This window comes from Eumetopias jubatus, unplaced genomic scaffold, assembly GCF_037043125.1.
Source record: "Eumetopias jubatus isolate StellerSeaLion01/CBP00866 unplaced genomic scaffold, mEumJub1_p1.0 scaffold_8, whole genome shotgun sequence".
Classification (NCBI taxonomy): Eukaryota; Metazoa; Chordata; class Mammalia; order Carnivora; family Otariidae; genus Eumetopias; species Eumetopias jubatus.
In genome coordinates this window covers 124,715,400-124,736,951 of record NW_028274814.1, presented here as the reverse complement: position 1 = coordinate 124,736,951, position 21,552 = coordinate 124,715,400, and the positions used below count along the sequence as shown (strand labels likewise).

At 43.3% G+C, this 21,552-nt stretch overlaps 1 protein-coding gene across 2 annotated transcripts in view; it reads right to left on the bottom strand.

Moving 5' to 3' along the window:
• Nucleotides 1–10,753, bottom strand: part of TXNRD1 (thioredoxin reductase 1) — a 61,906-nt gene extending 51,153 nt beyond the window's left edge. Inside the window, exons 1-2 of one of the 2 annotated variants that reach the window (XM_028121618.2) lie at nucleotides 10,539–10,753; nucleotides 9,015–9,124 (exon numbers count right to left, since the gene is read on the bottom strand). The gene's annotated coding sequence lies outside the window, so the exon portion shown is untranslated. The other variant, XM_028121617.2, reaches the window with a different exon arrangement.
• Between the last annotated feature and the right edge of the window lie 10,799 nt (nucleotides 10,754–21,552).

The window sequence follows — 21,552 nt, the reverse complement described above, 5'->3', positions numbered from 1 at the left end:
GGCTATTTGGAATACATTCTTCATTATACAAATGCGTATCAGGTTAATTACCTTCAAGGACCCTCAAAAGCCAGACCCCTTCCAACCAACGGAAGAGGCAGATGCCAGGCGAGTGTCTGCTCGCTAGTGCAGGGGCAAAGGTGGGGGAATGCCGGGTATTACCCAAGTGACCTTCGGTTCCCCACCACCCAAGGGTGGAAGAATAAAGTGGGTACAGTCTCTGCAAAAGAGCGGTTTATCTGGAAGCTTGCCAAAAGCTAAAGGCCACAAACTGAGTGGAAATAAATTTGAACCCTGAAAGGTGATTAAAGACGACTTTAAACCCAATCGATATAAAGATATGAAAGTGAATGCTGTAAATCAATTAACTACATTGGAAAATTCACCCACTAGTTCACTGGAAATTCACGTACAGTTGGGAGAAAGGGCTTAGCTCATCAGTTTCACAAGGAGCAAAGTATATACAACAATAAGGAATACATTTTGTTTTTAAAGAGAACAAAAAAAAGTGCACTCTCAACCCACAAGATCGAAAGCTTTTCACTTCAACACGTGCCCCTTTGTGGGGGGGGGGGGAGCAGCACACCACAGACGGAACACCACACTGTACTACCTGTCAACTCGGGTTTCAAGTCACCAAGGAAGTAAATTAGCCCTACATTCCTTCCTATTAATCTAGACTAGTTCATTTTTCCTTGTCTTTAGCAGAAAGTTTCTTGCAAATGCATGAAAAGCACAACCTAATATTAAATTTCTCTAAATTAGTTATATTACTCTTCATCCACCACAATTTTCTTTTTTTTTTTTTAAGATTATTTGAGAGAAAGAGAGGAGCAGAGGGCGAGGGACAAGTAGACTCCATGCAGGGCTCCATCCCACAACCCTGAGATCACAACCTGAGCCAAAATCAAGAGTTGGAAGCTCAAATGACTGAGCCACCCAGGTGCCCCCCACCATAATTTTCTTAAGTAGAGGTATAATTCAGGGGAAAAAATATGCTTTCTCCAAAAACACTAGGCATTATGGTTATTCATGCATATATATTACCCTGCTATATTAGACTGAACTTCTCTAAAGCAAGAATCTCGTGTTAAATCTTCCAAGCAAAGCTGTTTTCACAAGGATACATTTGAGTATGCACGTTGGAATGTATAAATGAATGGAGATGAGAAACTTTGTTCCAGTACCTACTACAAGTTATTTGACACAAAAGATTAATTTCACAGATTAGTGGGAAAAAAACAGATCCAACAAACTGAAAATAAAAGCTGACTGCTTTTCAGAAAGTCAACCTTAACTCTTCTCTGAAATAAAGAAAAAGCAAGAGAAAAACAAAGGTGGGCCCCAGTATCACCAAAGGGCCATATTTTCCTCCCCAAGTCTGGCCAATTACAAACGTTTTAAATCTTAGATGAAAACACCCAGTTAATTCCAAGTTCCAAAACCAAAAATGTTTCCTTTTATAGTTAACCATATTCTTGAGAGCTTCTGATATCCTTTTCAAATTCAATAAAAGCAATTTACAAGAGAACTCCAAAAAATAAGCCAACCTTCCCCACCCTAAGGTGCCTATTTTCTCCTGTCTCAGAGGAGGGAAAACAGGCAGACACCAATTTGCTCTATACAGAGCCTTTCATCTAAGAATTTCAAAATGGCTTAGAAAAATAAGTAAATTCTCCCAACCTACTTGTAAAGTATTACTAATACCATTTACAGGGATTTCTCAGGAGATAACAGCCCACACAACTTGCTCGGAGCAACAGAACACATCAAGGCAAGCATATTATTAAGTACTGATTTCCAGTGCTGAATTCATTCATTCTATGCTAGCTAGATCCCTGTCCCTAAGAACCTTGGTAACATGTAACTTAGATCATCCTCAGAAAGTCATACTTGCATTATATTCTGCCTTTTTAACTCTGCCTTTAGAGCACAAGGTTTAAATGTTGCTACAAACTAAAAATGTTGAGTCTAATGATTTTCATTAATCACTTAAAAAATGGATTTCTACACTTGTGAATTCTGAGATCACTAAATAGTGATTTTCTACCCTGAAGTGCAATTACTCATAATAATTACATAAATGCAGCTTAAAAAGACAGAACAGCAATAACTAATTCAGTTATGCTGGTAGGGGGAGGAGCAAGATGGAGGAGGAGGAGGAGACCTAAATTTCATCTGGTCCAGGAATTCAGCTAGATAGGGATCAAACCCTTCTGAAAACCTACAAACTCAACAGGAGATCAAAGAAAAGAATAGCAGCAACTGTCTGAACAGTTATGCTGGTAAACTTCTCTGGATTGTAACAGCAAAAGTGCACTAGTACTTCAAAGACATCAACTGAAGTCTACCATCCTCATTCAGTAAGGCTAGTTCAGGCAACCATGACACACAGCTTGGCCTCCAAGATAATTCAGCTCTTCTCTTCCCCCTTTTCCTCTTTCAGGAGTTGCTGCCAAGAACTCAGCATGGCCCTACATTTCCTTTCTTCTTTTCTTCAGTTTTTTTTTTTTTCCAGTCCCTTTGCTCCAAGTTCAGACTCATTCATTCCCAGCTCTTAGGCTCTCTCCCACAACCCCCAGTGCTCAACACAAACATGAGATGGATGTCACAGGTTAAAGGCCTCTCTATGGCCAAATAAAAAAAGAACTCACGGAGGGTCCGTGGGGTTTTTACTGCAGGATTAATCTATAACAAATGGGCACAGAAGAGGCCTCTGAGCCATAGCCAGGGGCCAATCAGGTTTGAATCCCACACTCTAGCAGATATGCTTACCCTGCTATTAGCTACCTCCCTGAACTTTTCTGTTCCTTCTTTCACAGCGGTTTTCTCTCCCCTCATTCTGCCAGGGTATCTATTTAACACTTAGCTGAGAAGAGTCTTACTGATAAAAGTGCTAGTTTGATTTGTCAGAGTAGCAGGATGTTAGGTATATTTTCTCTTTCATCTTAATTTCCTTTAAGGTTATGTTTGTGTGTTTATGTTTTTGCTTTGGTTAGTGTTTTTTTGTTTTGTTTTTAAAGATTTTATTTATTTATTTGACAGAGAGAGACACAGCGAGAGAGGGAACACAAGCAGAGGGAGTCGGAGAGGGAGAAGCAGGCTTCCCGCCGAACAGGGAGCCCGATGCGGGGCTCGATCCCAGGACCCTGGGACCATGACCTTGAGCCGAAGGCAGACGCTTAACGACTGAGTCATCCAGGCGCCCTGCTTCGGTTAGTGTTTTAACATTTAAGGTAAAGTTTGCCATGATCAAGGCAGATATGTATTTTTTTAAATAACCATGGACAGGGGAAGGAGGCAAACCTGGGTTCCAATCTTGACCTATTATTAGTTATTAGGGTTCCCTTAGGTAGGTTGCTTAACTGCTCAGCCTCCGGTTTCCTCATCTGAAATGTGGGAATACTACTACTTACACACCATAAAGCTACTCTAAGTACTGAATGAGAATTACATGACAGATCTGATAATAATTTCAATTACTGAGTACTTAGTAAGTCTAATTCAACCCAAAGATAGCAAATGTTTATTAATAAACATTAGAAACTAAACAGAAAAAAGTATACAAACCAGTAGCCTCACTCTTGCATGTTGTTTTAGGACAGAAAAATATTTTAAAGGTTAAATCCATAAGGAGCAATACAGAAATATATCCCCTATAACTAATACTGGTGAAAAGAAATTTGCCATATAATGCAATTTAAAAACCTACTAAGGTTTCAACTAATGGAAGTGTATATAGTACTTTGAAGAGGTAAAACTCTGTACTAGATAATCTGAAGCAGGGTCTATGAAGAGTCTGAGGTTCTCATGAGTGGTTCCTAGGATTTCAGCACATTCTTTAAAGAACAACAACAACAACACAGTATCCAGAAGAGGCTTCAAATAACTGTTCTATTCAAATAACATGGCTTTACTGTTAGTGAAGTAAAAGATAAAATGACAGCCAAGTCCCACAAAATTATGTGGACTCAAGCATTCAAATCCCTTGGAGCACATAAAGCCTCCACCCTCTTTGTGATCCATCTTACACTTCACTGACACCAGAAAACCCAGTGCCGGCTGACTTACCAAGCCTCAAGAACTAACATAAACAAGGGTGTGAGTTAAGAATAGAACCTTTCAAGTTACAAGAGCAATTACCAATTCTTTTAGGACACATCTCAGAAGTCAGCAAAGACCAGGAGCATCATTTGATAGACTATGGGGAGGAAGGTACTGGCTATGTGGTTTTTAAGCTGGCAGCCTTGAAGGAACTCACTCTGAAGGCCTGGGCTCAAATCAAAACCAGTGCTGTATTAGTTTCCATTGATTTTCTTCAGAGTCTGAGTTTCCTCCTTTGTAAAATGAGTCTATTGGATGTCTTCTCTGCCACACCGAGTAGTTGTCACTCTTTATAAAAAATCATATATAAACATTTGTTGACAAATACATCTTTAAATATATACACTGGCCCTGCAGATTTGTGTTACAGAGAGCAAAGACAGTGCCTAGCCAAAGCTGAGAACACAGGTACTCAATAAATAGTAGCTAAATAAATGTAATGTGACTTCCTTCTCAAATGACCTGGACACACTTGCATAAGACAATGCTGCTGTCATACAGCTCTTTAAAATTGGGAACTGTTTATATGCTGCTTAGAATCTCTTCAGAATATTTTAGGGGTTGGTCTCAGATAGAGTAGTCCACCCCTATAAAATCAGACAGCTTGTAGCTAAATACCTCACTCGAAGTGAGTCTCCTCTGGCCCTACCATCATCCATTCATTCAACAAATACTGAATGCGAACTAGGTGTTAAAACACACACACACACATACACACAAGACACAAAAATAAATCATTTTTGTCCTAAAGGAACACACAATTTAGTAGGCACAAAGGAATGCAGCTCCTCTCGGCAAGCATTTAATGAATGAATTCCATTTGCCAGAGCTATGCTAGAAATACGAAGATTTGCATGGGCTCAGGCCTGAATCATGAGCACACAATCACACTGGGGAGATCAGGCATGTTTCCCAATAGCTGTAACACAAAGTCAAGTGCCAGCAAGTATGAATACAACACCATGAACTTCACAGAGAGGCCTGAATTCCATTCCTGGTTCTGCCATTTAACTAGCTGTGTAATCTAGCCATGTTCCTTACATTCCCAAGGCCTCCATTGTCTCATCTGTAAAACTAGATAATACCCCCTTCTGCACAGGACTACTGTGAGAATTTAATCACCTAGGTATCACAGCATTTAGAATCTAATGTATAGCAGACATTCAATAAATGGTAGTTACTATCATTAATAGGCATGCTCATTTAAATATTTGCTGAACTCTAATTAATATAGACATGGTATCCTAGGCACAAAGAATAAAACTCACTCTGCACTTTTGATAGGAAACCAAAAAATTTTATTTGGCAGGATTCCTCCTTTTCCAGAGATAAGAATTCATAAGAAAGAATGGGCAAATCTGGCCTTGTACTCTAACACAGGTAGGCAGTCGGAAAAGTCAGTTTGAGCAGGAAGATAAATCAGAAACTGGAATAAAGAGCTGAACAAAGGAGGGAAATTTTAGGGACTCTAGCTGCAACGGTAGTCCCACTTCCGGTAGGTAAGGGAGCAGAGCAAGAGATAACCAGAAAAGCAGGTGGGCGCCAGGCCCTGGAGAAAACAGAATACCTAGCTAAGGAATGTGCTGTGTACCCTGCATGCAGAGCTGGGGGCAGGGAAGGAGCAACCAGAAGATGCCTCCAACATCCAGTCCAGATGGACTGGAAGGGGAGGGAGATCAAAAGTGTGAGGCCTGTCAGAGAGACTGCTGAAGCGGTTTAGGCAAGAGGAAATGAGGACCTGGAACAGCCCCAGCAGAAGTTAACAGAGGCAGCGGGCATGTAAGTCAGGCCCTAGCAAGTGAATAGACAGGAGAGGCCAGAAGCGATCTGAAGCCAGGACCAGTAGAACAGTGAAAGAATAGATGAAGAGCAGAAAGGAGGTTTGTGTTGTCATTTAGTTCAAGTGGGAGGAAGCACAATGGAGTCTCAACACGGATTCACAACCACTAAAAATTTTACTACATAAATCAGCCCCAGAGAAATTTATTTGCAGTCCTAACAATCCAGGCCTCTTTTAAATCTCATTATTACCCCTTACCTTCTTAGGTCAGCCAGAGTCTGTTCACTTCCCTCATCTTCAAAGCAGTCCTCCCATCCACCTCGGGCCTCAACCTTCTCTAGGCCGAAGTAGGTACACCCCTAATCTCCCCAGGATTATGTCAGGGGGAAGAATCAAAAGAAATAAAGTTTTCTGCCAATTTTGGTAGAGTATTAAGAAAGGAAGGGGATGGCTGGAGAGTTATTAAATTACCACTCATTTCCCGATGTTCATTCAGTTAAGAATCTGGTTTCTGGCTTGAAAGGGGGAGACCTGCCTTTGTTGTAGTGGCTACCCACACAGCCACGGATCATGGGGCCTGAGCCTCACAGCAACAGGATCACATCTGAGCTCTGCCCACAACTGGCATCCAGGTGAATTATGGAGACAATCAGGCACTGCTTTATGCCTGGCATCTCTCCTACTATTACCTTGAAGAAATTAAGTCCCCTGTTGCTGGCTTTAGTCTTATCTCCCAAGACCATTATCTCAAACTACTAGTCTTAATTATGTCCTGCACTCAGTAATGCCAATAAATACTTTTCCATTCACTTCCCTTATCCTCCAATTCTAATTATTTAGCAACCAATCTTGACCAAACTACCTTATACATTAAAGTGAGTCTCAAATGTGGGCGCCTGGGTGGCTCAGTTGGTTAAGCGACTGCCTTCAGCCCAGGTCATGATCCTGGAGTCCCGGGATCGAGTCCCACATCGGGCTCCCTGCTCAGCGGGGAGTCTGCTTCTCCCTCTGACCTTTATCTCTCTCTCAATCTCTCTCTCAAATAAATAAATAAAATTAAAAAAAAAAAGTAAGTCTCAAATGTGATATTTATCCTAAGAATTACCTGAGGGACTGTGCTTAAAATAAATTAAAAGGCAAATCCTAGCCCCTTCCAGAGGGTTTACTGAAGACCTCAGGTAAAGCCCAGGCATGTACCTTTAACAAGCACTCCAGGGGATTCTGTGCAGGTGGCCCATACACTGCTTTTTTTGAAATACACTTCCTTAAAGCAAGGTAGGCTTTGCTGATGCTCCAGCTACTGTGTTTACTGAGGGGAAAGGGAGACAAAGGAAGAAACAAGAGGAGAAAGGAAAAGCAGGCATTTTGAAGAGCTCCCTCTCCCCTATTTACGTTGCAATTAAAGTATAAAATCTTAACCTTTTTTTTAAGGTGTGGACTTTAGGATTATAACACTAATCCTATAAACACTTAAATCTCCACTAAATAAATGCCTTCCTCCACCCTAACCCAATGTTCCCTAAAGATTTTCAAAACCCATCATTTAGCCCCAAATGTGGGCAACAGTTGGCTGGAAAGTCACAAACATTTCAAATCAGTAGTCTTTACTTCCTTGTGTCTCCTTCCATTTCTTACTACTCATTAGAAAGCAAAAATAAATGATAGAAAATAGAGTGGTAAGCTTACTTAGAAGAGATGTGCTAAATATTTTTTTTTATTTTAATTATGACTTGGGGGTGTACTTTTCAATCTTGGCACTGCACCTCACTAAATGTCTGAAATTAACTACCATCTATGGACTGAAAACATCAGATCATACCAATAAAGTGGATTCAAAGCTTATAAAAACAGTGATTCTTTCTACTCCCATTGATGCTAAAACCAGAACCATTTGTAGAATTTATATAAAGGTCAAATGCCCCTAAAACTTGTTAAGTGCCAAGTTATGACACAAGTAGAGAAAACAGAACAGAAAGTAATATTAATAGACCTTTGTCTCATCGTACTTGCAAACTAAAGGTCTGACTAATACAACACACTTTAAATCACGCTAAAAGCTTTTTTATCCTTTATTTCCCACTAAGTTGCTATTTGTTTTTGAAGCCTATCTGCATTTCCTATTTCATTACCCATTCTTCAAAAATGGTAAATAAGATTTTCTTAGAAGAAAAGGTAGCAAATAGAAATGCAAATTAATTTTCTTCCTCATATGCACATATCTAAGTAATTTTTACATTTAACAGAGGCCTCAGGTTTACTTCTAAGAAGGCAATGTTCCAGTATGAGTTCCATTTCTTAAAAATTACATGGATACAAACAGGTAAGGACAAAAAAAAGATCATCCGCAAAAATTAAAGCAAATGCATCAAGGTGATGAGATTATGAGGCTTTCTGACCTGGTAGCCAACCACACCCGGTCTGCGCTGGGTATCCTCCTAAACACTCACCCCGCCTCCAAGCATTTTGCCAGTACCATAGCCAGACCCATCCGCCCGACCCCACGGTGCACGGTCCTAAGGGAGGAGTGCCATCACGCTTGCCACCAGCCAAAGAGAAGATCTCTTTCTCTCCTTTCCCTCCACCCAACTGTTAACTCTGGGCCAGAAAAGAGATCCCTGAAGGGAAATGAACTCACTCCTGAAGCTTGCAGGTTGCTCTCCCCAGAGCCTGGGGCTCCTGGGTTTCCCTCCCAGAGAATTAAAGAGAAAGATGATAGGGATGGACGAAGATATGCATTTCCTGATCCCCTTTTCTCAGTACTTCTCCAAACAACTCACTTTCAGCAGTTTACACTGCTGCTGGGTAACTTTAAGTTATCTAGATTGATTAGGAGGGGCAAAGGAAGGCAAAATAGGAGGAAACAAATTTTCTGAACACGTGTTTTAAAAAGATGAAAAGTTACATATTCCCTATCAAGCCTCCCCAGTTCTGAATTTACCCGCCGACTCATCAACTTCCATCGACACGTGAGCTGGCCCCCGTGTGTTTCTTTGTCGTTTTTAAGGACACGCTCCGTGTGGAAGTCCGTTCACATCCACCCTGGCCTTGAAGGGAGGGCCGCGAGCACCGCGGGCTCGACCAGCTCATTCCCAGAGCAGGCGGATAAAGAACGTTAATGCCCCCCTCCTACCTTCAGAGTTGGACCATGGCCGCCTATCTTTCGCCGCTTCACGAACACCACGGGCACGTCGGTTTCCGAGGTCAGCTGCGAGAGCGCTCTCTCCAGGGCCCTGGCGTCCTCTGCGGCACAAAAGCAGAGACGGGCGCGGGTCAGCCCCGCCGGCCCGGCCGCGGCGGGAAGTGCGCGGCAGGGGCGGGGCTTCCGCGTCCCCAACCACGGGGCCGGGGGGACGCCCGCCCGCCGCCGGCCACCGCCCCCCAGCGCTCCCGCCCGGCCCCCTGCACACCTGCGCGCGCTGCCCGCGGCGCCTCCGACCCGCTCCGGACGCCGGAGGGCCGGCGGCGCTCAAGTGCTGGCCGTCTCGCCGGAGCAGGCGCTCCGAATCCTGGTCAATCCCCACTGCACCACGGCCTCGCACAGGAGGCAGGCAGCTCCGCTTCTATAAAACGCCTCCCGATGTAATCTGCCTTTGAACTCTGCATCTATACAGAATGCCAAAAGCCCGCTTCCCAGGTTTCTTTGAAATTTGAAACCACCAGGCAAAATTAGGAACACTCTGCCCTCTTAGGGTGCTTTCATTTCAAAACCTGGAAGCCATACAGCAACACCCTTCTTGACAGACCGGGAGCTAATGGCCCAATTTTACAAACGGGTGAACTCAGGTAGGGAGTGAGTCAGTGATGGAATTAAAAATAGACTCCAGTTACTCTAACATCATCAGGTCCATTCATGAGGCTGAAACCATACCGACACTCAGAAGTGCGGATGTCTAACAATAATGGCAGCTAGCATTTCTTCGGTGCTTTGCACGTATCGACACTTCATCTCCACAAATGCTCTTTTGAAGGAGGTCCCAGCGGGTCCATTCCACCCGAGTTCAACTGGCTAGAAAGCCCACAGCAGAGCCATGCCTCGAACCCAGGCGGGGCCCTTTACCCTTCTTCACCGCCACCCAGTACTGCCCGATACAGCGAGACACGCGCTGGGTGCCCTCGCAAGCTGTCCCGGTTCAGAGGCTGGGGCAAGTCACGTGATTCTGAGCCTCAGTTTCCCGAACTGTAAAGAGGGAGATACAGACGATTTGCCAGCTCAGGATTTCCGGGGATTAAATGATGCGAAAATTTATTAAGAGCCCTTTTTAAATCGTTATTCTCCCTTAGTACCGTCGAGGATCTGTCAATCTACTCGTCACATTATCATCCACGTTCCGATACTCATGCAGTAGGGAATACAAACACTCATTTTTTTCCCCACCTTTCTGCACACTGTCTCTACAGAGAGCTAGCGGAAGGAAGCCACCAGCCGACCGGGGCCGGCCGGTCTCACCTACCCCAGGCTAAGCTTTCACCGACCCACGCGCAACGATAACGCGGCCAAGAAGCTCACCGGCTTAGAAAAGCTTCACCCCTACTCAGATACACCTCAGAACATCTCCCCTTTCCGCGATCCAAAGCGCACCCGGCAGGCGGCTGCCCCCGGCCCCGGCCTCACAGCCCAGAGGCTCGGAGCTCTGACCGGTTTCCGTGAACCCACCGCTGGCGTGAACCCGCGCGCCGGGGCACCAGGCTCTTCTCGCTGGCGGCCCCCGCCTTCCGCTCCGAGGCGCTGCGGACTGCTGGAGAGCGAGGCGAAAGGGTGGCGGGCTCCCCGCGGCCACCAGAAGCCACGCCCTGCTCGGGCCGGTCGCCAGAGTCAGAATGACAAAGCAGAAATCCACTCCCGTGCAGCCCAGCCGATACGCCGACGGACTTAGCGCAGTGGGACCTCCTAATTGGGTGACACCACATCCTCTTCCTGCTCATAGCGCCCCCAACCCGAGAAAAGAGCAAAAACAATGTGAGGAATGTTTGGAACCAGAACCCAAGAAGAGTGTTTTAACGAAACAAAACTGGACTATGCCCGAAGGCAGTGACTCCGGAACTTTGCTGCCCATTGTAATCACGAGAGGCCCTTTAAAAATACTGACGCCTCGTTCCCACTCCCAGACATTCTGAGGTAATAGGTATTGGGTGCGACCTGGTCATCTGAGGTGGTGGTGGCTGTTTGTTTTTTTTTTAATTCCCTGGGTGATTCTAGTGAAGAGCAAAGTTTGGGACCCATTGCCCTAAGGTAATGGATTAGTCAGTCTGGCAATTCTCTAAAGGAAATTATCAGGCTTTTAAAAGAAACGTCTAACTCATGCCGGGTAATCCTGGAAAGTGACAAATTCTCACCAGCACATAACTTCCCCTTATATCCTTCCTCCTTAACCCACTCAGGTTTTGCTTTGTTGTGTTTGTTTTAGGGAAAACAGTATATTTGACTCCAGCCATGCCAAACCACCTGCAGCTGCTGGAGTGAGCCATGCTCTCTCATACTTCCTGCTCTTACTCATATTCTTACTCAGCACCTTGCATCAGTAGGTAGCTACGAATATTTGCTGAATAAATAAATGAGTGAATGAATGTCTCTCCCACTGCTTTGGTTACTGGCCCACTGAAGCAGGCAGGGGTGAAAGGATTGTTGGTTTCTTAAGGCTGAGAGCAGCCATGCCTTCTCTGAAGTGGCAGGCAACCACAGTTTGCTCCTGTGGGTCCGTTCCAAAGCACAAGTTAGAGGCTTGGTATATAGCCTCTCAGCTTCTGAACACGGGTGCACTTGTGCAAACATACACACACACAGCATACGTAAATGGTCACTCTCCGTGCAGGTTGATTGTATGCCTAAGTGCGTGCCTCACCTCTTCTGGGATCCTTTGAACAGAGGTCTAGCACAGGTGTTCAGGAAGCAATGTGATTTAAGGAGCAAAGGATGAATAATGAGAGGGCAAGAAAGCCAGGACTCCAAGCTAGAAAACAACATTTCCTCCTGGCTGCTGGGCCCAGCTCTGTTAACCGTTTTATATGCATTAGCTCATTTAATCTACACAATAATGAACCATGAATCAGGGTCATAAACTCCTCATTCCTAAAATATATAGAAACTACAGCTTCCTTCAAAGGTATGTCTCAAGATAGAGAGGGACTATAAAATCATTTACCTGGAAATAATGCACTAAAAGCAAATGATAAGGATTGATTTCTATGAGCCTCATACGACAGGTCAAGAGTTGCCATAGTTCATATCTTCTAACAGCATATCAAAAAAGGCATTTTAACTTCACAATGTTCTTAAGTGAGCAAATTATAGCACAAATACCTAGAGTAGCTCCATGTAGTTTTTTTAAGTTAAAAAAAAAAATCACCATTTTTAAAAACCGTCACATTTCTTTCAAACCTTTCTTGCTGCAGTTAAGGGCCCAGATGCCTTACCCTTGCCACAAAATACAGAGAACTCCTTAGTTATACTTAAGTGTCTGGGTAGTGGAAGAAGGGCTTCATCTCCCACCATTTCTCATCATGCAGCATCTGTTCTAGATGTAACTCTAACATCTCTTGACTGAGCTCATGTTATTCCGGCTGCCTAAAATAAGCTTCCCTCCCTAAGGCCTACTCCTTCAAAGCTCATCTGAAATGTCATGTCCTCTGGGAGGCCTTCCCTGATTCCCACCCGATGTTGATAGCTCCTTCCCTATTCTGGGATTCCAAATACCTAAGAATAATTATAAATCATGCAAATCCAAATGGGCTTTGGGAAGGCAAACCCTTGTTTGATTTATTTAGTCTTCCCAGAACCTGCTATATATAGTAAATTACTCAGGAAAGTCTGGAAAAGACCCTTGATGTTCCTGAGCTCTCCTGTAAGCACACTATAAGCAGATCTATGCAGGTATTTGAGCAAGGGTCCTATCACATTAAACTACTAGTCCTCCTACAATAAGTTTCTCTCACACACACACACACACCACACTGAGCTAGAACAATCTTTCTGACTCTCAAATCTTCTCTACTCAAAACTTGTAGCTCTCCAGGACCTGTAAAATAAAGTCCAAACTCAATTGTACTGACTTGGCAAGGCCCACTGTTGTTAAACCTAGCTGTCCACATATTCTGTACCCTACTTATACAGCAAAACATTGCTGGAGAAAACACAGAAATTAAAAGTGATTTCACTTCAAAGTCAAGATTGCAACCTTCAATGTGTCCCCAAAGCTGCCCAGCAATCGTTTGCGTCTCTGGCAGATTTGTTTTCCTAGTGTGCAAAGTAAATATTTCATACTTATTCCTCTTTTCTCAAACCTTTAATACACCTACACCTTGCCATTAACTCATGACCTACTTTCTACTTTAAGAAAATAGAATTGATTGCCTGATTGATTGTTCTGTCTAGAACTCCCTCCCATTTTCCTCTCAATCACCAAGCTGCCATATTCTCTACCTTCACCCATTTTAATGAAGGCCGACTTCTCCACTTGTGTACAGATTCTCATTTCTTCCTGCCTTCTCCATCTTCAATAACTTCACTCCTGAAATTAGTCTCCCTCTCTGGTATCATCAGTTTCTTGTTCTCTGCCTGATCATTCCATCATCATATATACTGTAGTTTTCCCATTTAAAAAAAAAAAAGCCTCCCATGATCCCATGTGCCCAACCCCCATAGTTACCACCCCATTTCATTGTTCCCCTTCATGGGGGGGGCTGGTTTTGTTTGTTTGTTTGTTTTTAAAGATTTTTTTATTTATTTGATAGAGACAGTGAGAGAGGGAACACAAGCAGGGGGAGTGGGAGAGGGAGAAGCAGGCTTCCCGCTGAGCAGGGAGCCCGATGCGGGGCTCCATGCCAGGACCCTGGGATCATGACCCAAGCCGATGGCAGACACTTAATGACTGAGCCACCCAAGTGCCCCTGAAAAAAACTGTTTGAAAGAATTCTTTGTACCCTGAAAAAGAAGTAGGGTACAGAAGTCAGGAAAGATCTAAGAATATGGCACTTGAGCAGAGACCAGAGTGAAAGGAGGGAGCAAGACTTAGGGCGGGGGTGGGGGGGAATCTTTCTAAGTAGAGGAAACAGGAAGTACAAAGTCCTAAGCTGGGAGCGTGCTTGACTTGTCCAAAGCTCTGCAAGGGAAGCAGTGTGCCTAAGGCTCAGTGAACAAGGAAGAAAGTGGTAGATAATGAAGCCAGAGGAGTAGCCAGGGGTCAGAACCCAAAGGCCATAGGACTTTGGATTTCATTCTAAATGTGATAAGAAGCCAAAGTGTCACAACAGAGGACAGGGAAATAATCTATTTTGTATCTTAAAAGGATTGCTCTGCTGTCTGGAGAACAGACTAAGGCAGGTAGGGACTTGGAATGGAGGAGCACAGACCAGCTAGGAAGTTGCTGTGGTGGTCCAAGCTAGAGATGATGAAGGCTTGGATTAGGGGGTGAGAAGAGATATTTGAAGGTAAAGCTCATAAATTTTGCAGGTAGGTGAAATGAGGGACATAAAAGAAGGAGAAGACTCAATGATGACTCTATAGAGTTTTAGCCTTGGCAGCTGGGTAAATGGGGTTTGGGACAAATCCACAGTGCGGTTTGAGAGACCTGTTGTTATCCAAAAGGAGATGCTGAGTAGACAGCTGGTATGCAAATCTGGCGTTCAGGGAGGAAGTCAGAGCTAGAAATAAGAATCTGTGAGTCAAATATAAAAGATATTTAATGCCATATATATTAGCCAGGGTTCTCCAGAGAAACAGAACCAATAGGATGCAGAGAGAAAGAGAGAGAGAAACAAACTGGCTCTCGGGATTGTGGGGGTTGGCAAGTCCCAAACCTACAGGCCAACAGGCTGGAAATACTAGCAGTCTTAATGATGCAGTCTGAGTCTCAAGGCAGTATCAATTCCTTCCTCTTCAAGAGACTGCAGTCTTTTCTCTTAAGGCCTTCAACTGGTTGAATGAAGCCCACTGGCGTTAAGAGAGAGTAATTTGCCTCATTCAAAGTCTACTGTTTTCAATGTTAATCACATCAGAGAATACCTTCACAGCAACATCTATGCTGGTGTTTGGCCAAACAACAGGGCACCATAAAATTAACCATCACACCTGAGACTAGATGAAAAGACCCAGGGAGGGGCGCCTGGGTGGCTCAGTTGGTTAAGCAACTGCCTTCAGCTCAGGTCATGATCCTGAAGTCCCAGCATCGAGTCCCACATCGGGATCCCTGCTCAGTGGGGAGTCTGCTTCTCCCTCTGACCCTCCCCCCTCTCATGTGCTCTGTCTCTCTATTCTCTCTCTCTCAAATAAATAAAATCTTTAAAAAAAAAATGAAGAAATATATTTAAAGAAGTGAAGACAGTCGGGACTGAGCCCTGGCAGAGTGCAAAGGAGGAGAAGGGTCCAGCAAAGGAGCCTGAGAAGAAACTGGAGGGAGGTAGGAGGAAAACCAAGAGAATGTTGGGTCTCAGAAGCCAGTGAAGAAGTGTTCCCCCCAAAGGAGGGAGACCAGCTATGTCAAGTACTGCTGAGAAATACTCCAAGATAAAAACTGAGTCATGGATGTCCTTATTGATTTTTATGAAAATGAGGGAGGAAAGAAAGCCTGATTAGAGGAGGTTCAACAAGAAACAGAAAAAGGACATGGAGGTAGTGAGTAGAGCCAACTCTTTCAAGGAATTTTGCTATAAAAACAGAAAAGTGGGAAAGTAGCTGAAGAGGGATGTAGGATCAAGGAAGGTGTTTTGTTTAGTTTTGTCTAAGAAGGAAATTATTATAGCATGTATTGATGCTGAAAAGCCAATCTAAAAGAGGGAAAATTCGGCAGTTTTTTAAGAGGAAAGGAGTGCAAGGAGGTCATTACAGAGGCAAAGTTCTTTGAATATGCATCTATGATGCAGCATGGACTTCCGTCAACACAGGCTCTGTCAGTAACTAGACTGTCCAGTTACTCAGCCTCTCAGCTCCCTCATCCCCTTTCTACAAGACCCTCTGTGGTCCTTCTACCTCTCTACCTCACCCAAACCTGCTCTCCATCTCTACACCCCCGCCATTCGCCTTTTTTCAGTCTCTTTAATTACCTAACCACGGGTCTTTGCTAACTCCCAATCGTTCAGCAGACCTAAGTTCAACCATTCTTCCTTGAGGAAGCCATCACATAGTTCACATCCCCCTATGAAATGCTCCTGTGTTACCATGTATTCTTTCTGCTTGCTACTTATCACAATTGCAGTTATATTTTTATTGATGATTATTTGGTTAATGTCAGCCTCCCCCAAGGACAGCACAGTTCAACAGAATTTTCTATGATGTTGGAAATGTTCTCTATCAGCACTGTCCAACCCAACCACTGTCCAGCCAGCACTGTCCCACTAACCACATGTGAGTATTGAGCACTTAAAATATGGCTAGTGCAATTGCACATCTGATACTTTTATTTTATTTAATTTGTCTAAATGTAGTTTGCCCCATGTAGGCAGGGTTCAGGATTATTTATGCTCACCATAGTGTTCACCAAAATGTGGCAGTCCATCAACTTCAAATAGGGAAAGCAAATGATGGTTTGGGAAAATTGGGGAAGGCCTCACAAAGCAAGTGATACCTGAACCATAGCTTGAGGAATAATGGAGGTAGAAGTAGTAGGAGTGGGAGAAATGCCTATCAATGTTTCAGTGCTTGCCAAAAAAACCCCGAGGTATAGAAAGGATAATTATCTTGCCCACGGCCACCTAAATAACAATTGGCAGAGCTGAGACTGACCCTCAGTCCTTGGCAATCACCACGATGCTGTTCTACCTCTTGAACAGAATTTTTTCTAGGCAGAGAGCAATGCATACAGACACAGTCATAGGAAAGAAATGGCATGTTTCTGCATGAGATGCCAAAGCATAAGGGGAGATGAAACTATAAATATATGTTGGGTTCACTTTGGGGTTCACAAGGCAGCTAAGTGTCTGGTTCTTTTCCCTACATTCTCAGTTAATCCTCAAAAATTATCTAAGTATTACAATATATTAAAAATTAGAAACTGAAATTTCAGGTAGTTAAGAATCTTGCCAAAGGTCACAAAACAGGTATATTAGAGTTAGGATATAAATCCAGGTGTGGAGGCACCTGGGTGGCTCAGTCATTAAGCGTCTGCCTTCGGCTCAGGTCATGATCCCAGGGTCCTGGGATTGAGCCCCGCATCGGGCTCCCTGCTCAGCGGGAAGCCTGCTTCTCCCTCTCCCACTCCCCCTGCTTGTGTTCCCTCTCTCACTGTGTCTCTCTGTCAAATAAATAAATAAAATCTTTTAAAAAAAATAGAATAAATAAATAAATCCAGGTGTGCCTATCTCCAAATCCATTGTCTGTCTTACAATTCAATAATATATATTGAGATAGGAGCCAAAAAGAGGCAAAAGCAACATGCTGTAGGGACAAAAACAAACAAGCAAAAACCCATTAACTTCCTGACAAAGACCAGGGCAGTCTTCATCCATGAAACATCCACACTGAAAACACCAAAATCCCGCTTGAGGGATCATGATCTCTGTGATGCCTTCTCTGATCAAACACAGACCTAGGCACTCTTTTATTTCTTACATCAATCTACATTAAAACTGTTTACATGTCTGCCGTGCTTAGAACGGTCACTTATTGAGCACTGTGCCAGGAACTTTACATGTTCTCGTTAATCACTGCAATAACCCTTTGCGATATGTATTACCATTTCCATTTGCAGACAAGGAAAGCAAGGTTAAGTGAGTGGCCCAAGCAATGTTTGACAGCTAGTGCAGGATTTCTGTCTCATACTCTTCTCTCCAACTATGGTACTTTTCACCTGAGGGCCTGGTCTTTGTTGCCCCAGGACCTAGCACAGCGCCTTTCCCACAGTAGCGCACTTGAGGTTTGAATTCAACTGGCACTAGGGCAGGCTTTCAAATGTTAATGAAGTGGAGAAGAGAGTCCAAAGTGTTCTGGTAAACCAGCTTGTGAGGGAAGCCTGAATTTGTAGCATTTGCCAACTTCTATAGTATAAATACTCCCACTTTGGCTGATTTCAATCTATCAACCTACTTGCAGAATTCCTCAACGTTTAATAATGGAGCAGCTCCAGCACAACCCCTAAGGGCCCAAGGTCATCAGATACAAGCTCCTTCCCCTCCTACATCTCCTCTTCACTGCAGTTCTCTATTCTTAGACTTGACTGCAATCTCAGAAGGCTAAGAATCATTCTACCTCTGTTTAAGCACACCTTTACCAGACCCCACAATCTATTCCAATTCCAGGCAGTGTTAGGGGACCCCACATCCCTTAAACATCCTCTCTTCCTATCTTCTATCAAGGACTATTCAAGCCCTCCTGCCTTCAAACATGCCCAGGTCTCCTTTTTTGTAAATATCTGACTGACCCCACAGCCTTATCCAGCTTTCTAGTGAGAAGCAGTATGGCCCAATAGTCAGGGAACCTCCTCTGAAGTCACATAGCCTGGCTTTTCTGCCAAGAAGCATGCCCTTAGGCAAGTTCTGTTCCCTCTCTGTTTACTCCTCTGTAAAATGGTGTTAAATATAGCACCTCCACCTCATGTGGTGGCAGCAGGAATCAGATGAGTAAGTAGATGTAAAGGGCTCTGAATGTGGTAGGTATTCAATATCCGAGTTATTATCATCATTACATCCTTAAGCACGGTGTAAATCTAGGAAGACCAGAGTGGTTAAGAGTTTGGATTTCCTCCTTTGACAAATTATTCACAGTGACCATCAACAATGTGTTACATGAGACACTATTCAAAACCTAATTCAAGGGCAACCCATTCATCTTTCAAACTAATTCAAGGGCAACCTATTCATCTTTCTTTTAATTAGCAATCTGTGGCTAAGCACGCCATTTTCCACAGTTATCTATCCTCATTACTCAGAACTTGTTCTTTACCTACAGGAAGAAAAATGTTCCTTAAACAATTTGCTAAAAGAAATGGAAAGGACATGAGGAACTTCTAAAAGAATCAGTACATGCATCTCGAATTGCACGTCCATACACACGCAATGTACACACACTAGAACACGCAGAAAGAGGCCCCTTCTGCATTTCATTTGTTTTAGATCTCTTGGTGTCTCATCCCAATTCTAGAGGAAAGAAAATGTTTTTAATGCAGAAAACTACCAGCCAGCAGAACCTCAGGAGACACAGGCTCTCTTGAAGACAACTCTCAGATGACTCGTCTGAAAAAACTGGAGATGAGCCACCCTTACCACCAGCCAAGAGGTTGTGTGAGTATTAATTAGTAATGGTAAATAGCTTTTAGATCCTACAGATGAAAGAAGAGCCATACAGTTTATTACCACTGTTAACCTCTAAATTCTTAAACCCTATTAGGTAGTTGATACTAAGAACATCCACCTCGGGGACGCCTGGGTGGCTCAGTCAGTTAAGCGTCTGCCATTGGCTCAGGTCATGATTCCAGGGTCCTGGGACCAAGTCCGGCATCGGGCTCCTTGCTCAGTGGGGAGCCTGCTTCTCCCTCTGCCTGCCGCTCCCCCTGCTTGTGCTCTTTCTCTCTGACAAATAAATAAATAAAATCTTTATTTTAAAAAAAAAGAGAACATCTACCTCTAATCACCCCAGGAGCCCAAATTCCAGAATCCCAAGACAGTTGATGACTACAAGTCATTGGTGAAGGGCTACTGACACCTCATGAAGTGGTCTTGGATCTTCCTGGATGGCAACTAATCATCCAGACCCTGATTTGAATTGAGAGGGATCTTCGTCTCATTTATAACCATAGATGTATTAAGACCAACTTTTCCACTATAAAGACAAATGAGAACATTGTAATTTTCCACCAAAATATTTCTGAATTTCTTTATCTACGGATTTACAATAACTGTAATAATCTTTCAGAAACTCTTTTGAGGAGTTGCAATAGACAAGGCTGGACTACCTCCTACCCCCTTGATAAGTCAGGTTCAGTGTTAACCATTAAGTGAGATAACTAGGCCTCTAGTTCAGTCACTGGCTTTTCTTAGACCACAAAGTATTTTCCAGCTCACTACCATCATTTAATGAACATAGCAGGGTGCCTGTATACTTATGATTTAAATAGGAGACAAATGTATGGTTTATATGGAAATTATTATACTAATCTTCAGATGAACCAACCTCAGCTATTCTGCAGGCAAAACCAAGATATTATTAGCATCACTAACTGGACTCTTGATTTTTAACTGTGCACTTGACTCCCAAAATAAAGGTTTCATTTCCCTGTCTCCTTTCAGCATATATATGGCTAAGTGACTAAATTCTGATCAGTAAGACATAAGCAAACTGCCAAGTGCAACTTTCAGGAAATGTTCTTAAACGGAAAGGACAAGTCCTCCTTCAGTTCTTCTTTCAAACGATAGCTGAGGTTTGGACCCCCATCTTGGAACGTAAGATGGAAGACAAACGCTGAGGAGTGTGGAACATGAACACAGGAGGACTCAACAACGGATCCAGCACTGTGGAGTCTCATACAAGCCCTGCACAGACTACTCTATCTAGACTTCTTTTAGGTGAGAGAGAAATAAGCTTTTTTCTTCTTAAAGAAAAAAAGATTTTATTTATTTATTTGAGAGAGTGAGAGAGAGAGCTCAGGAGAGATAGCAAGCAGGGGGGAGGCGCAGAGGGAGAGAGAGAAGCAGGCTCCACGCTGAGCAGGGAGCCCAACGCGGGGCTTGATCCCAGGATCCCGGGATGATGACCTGAGCTGAAGGCAGACACTTAACTTACTGAGCCACCCAGGTGTCCCAGTAGGAAACCCTTTGATGGCAGTATCTATGAGCCACTGCCCTAGGCACGGCAAGTGTTAACTAGTTTAACCACACAGTTCTGTGAGGCAGATTTTTCTATTATCTCCATTTCACAGATGAGGAAATGAAGGTGCAAAGAGGTCAGACAACTTGTTCAAGGTCATACAACCAAGCTCTTACCGCTGAACTCTGATCTAACCTGTGCTGATGATCTTGCAGGCCCAGTGCTCCTCACTAAGCTCCACACACGCACATACCGCTGCCCCAGACTGCTCCTTAAACCTGTTTTAGTGCTGCTTGTGGAGATAACCACTGCACTGACTGAACTGCTCATGTACGCTTTGCTTTTACAGAAAGAGCACAGAGACCAGTGGTTATATAGCATTCACATAAGAATCTGTGCATATATGCCTCTATTCAAGTGAATTTCTGTTTTGGAATGAATGCAAGGTGGGTGGGGAAGCTGATTATTTAAGAAAACAACTCACACATTTTATGAAAAGATTTCTCTTAAGTAAGAAGTAGAAAATATATTTTGGTATCACACAGACCTAGGTTCAAATCCATGCCAGGTGGGATAATGTTGTCCCTCTTTGAGTTGGAAGAATTAAATAGGATAATGTTTGTCTCTTAAGTACAGAGAACAAACTGATAGTTGCCAGAGGAAGGGAATTGGGGGGGGGGAAGGTGAAACAAATAAAGGGGATTAAAACTATAGTGAATAATGTATAGAATTGTTGAATAATTATATTGTACACTTGAAACTAATATAACACTGTATGTTAATTATACTTCAATAAAAATAAATTTAGAAAAATAAAAAATAAACAGGATGTTTATAATGCATCTAACATAGTATTTAATTAATGTCCTCTTCCCAATGTACTTGGGTATGAAAAAGCTAGATTTATTATTTTTTTAAGATTTTATTTATTCATTTGTCA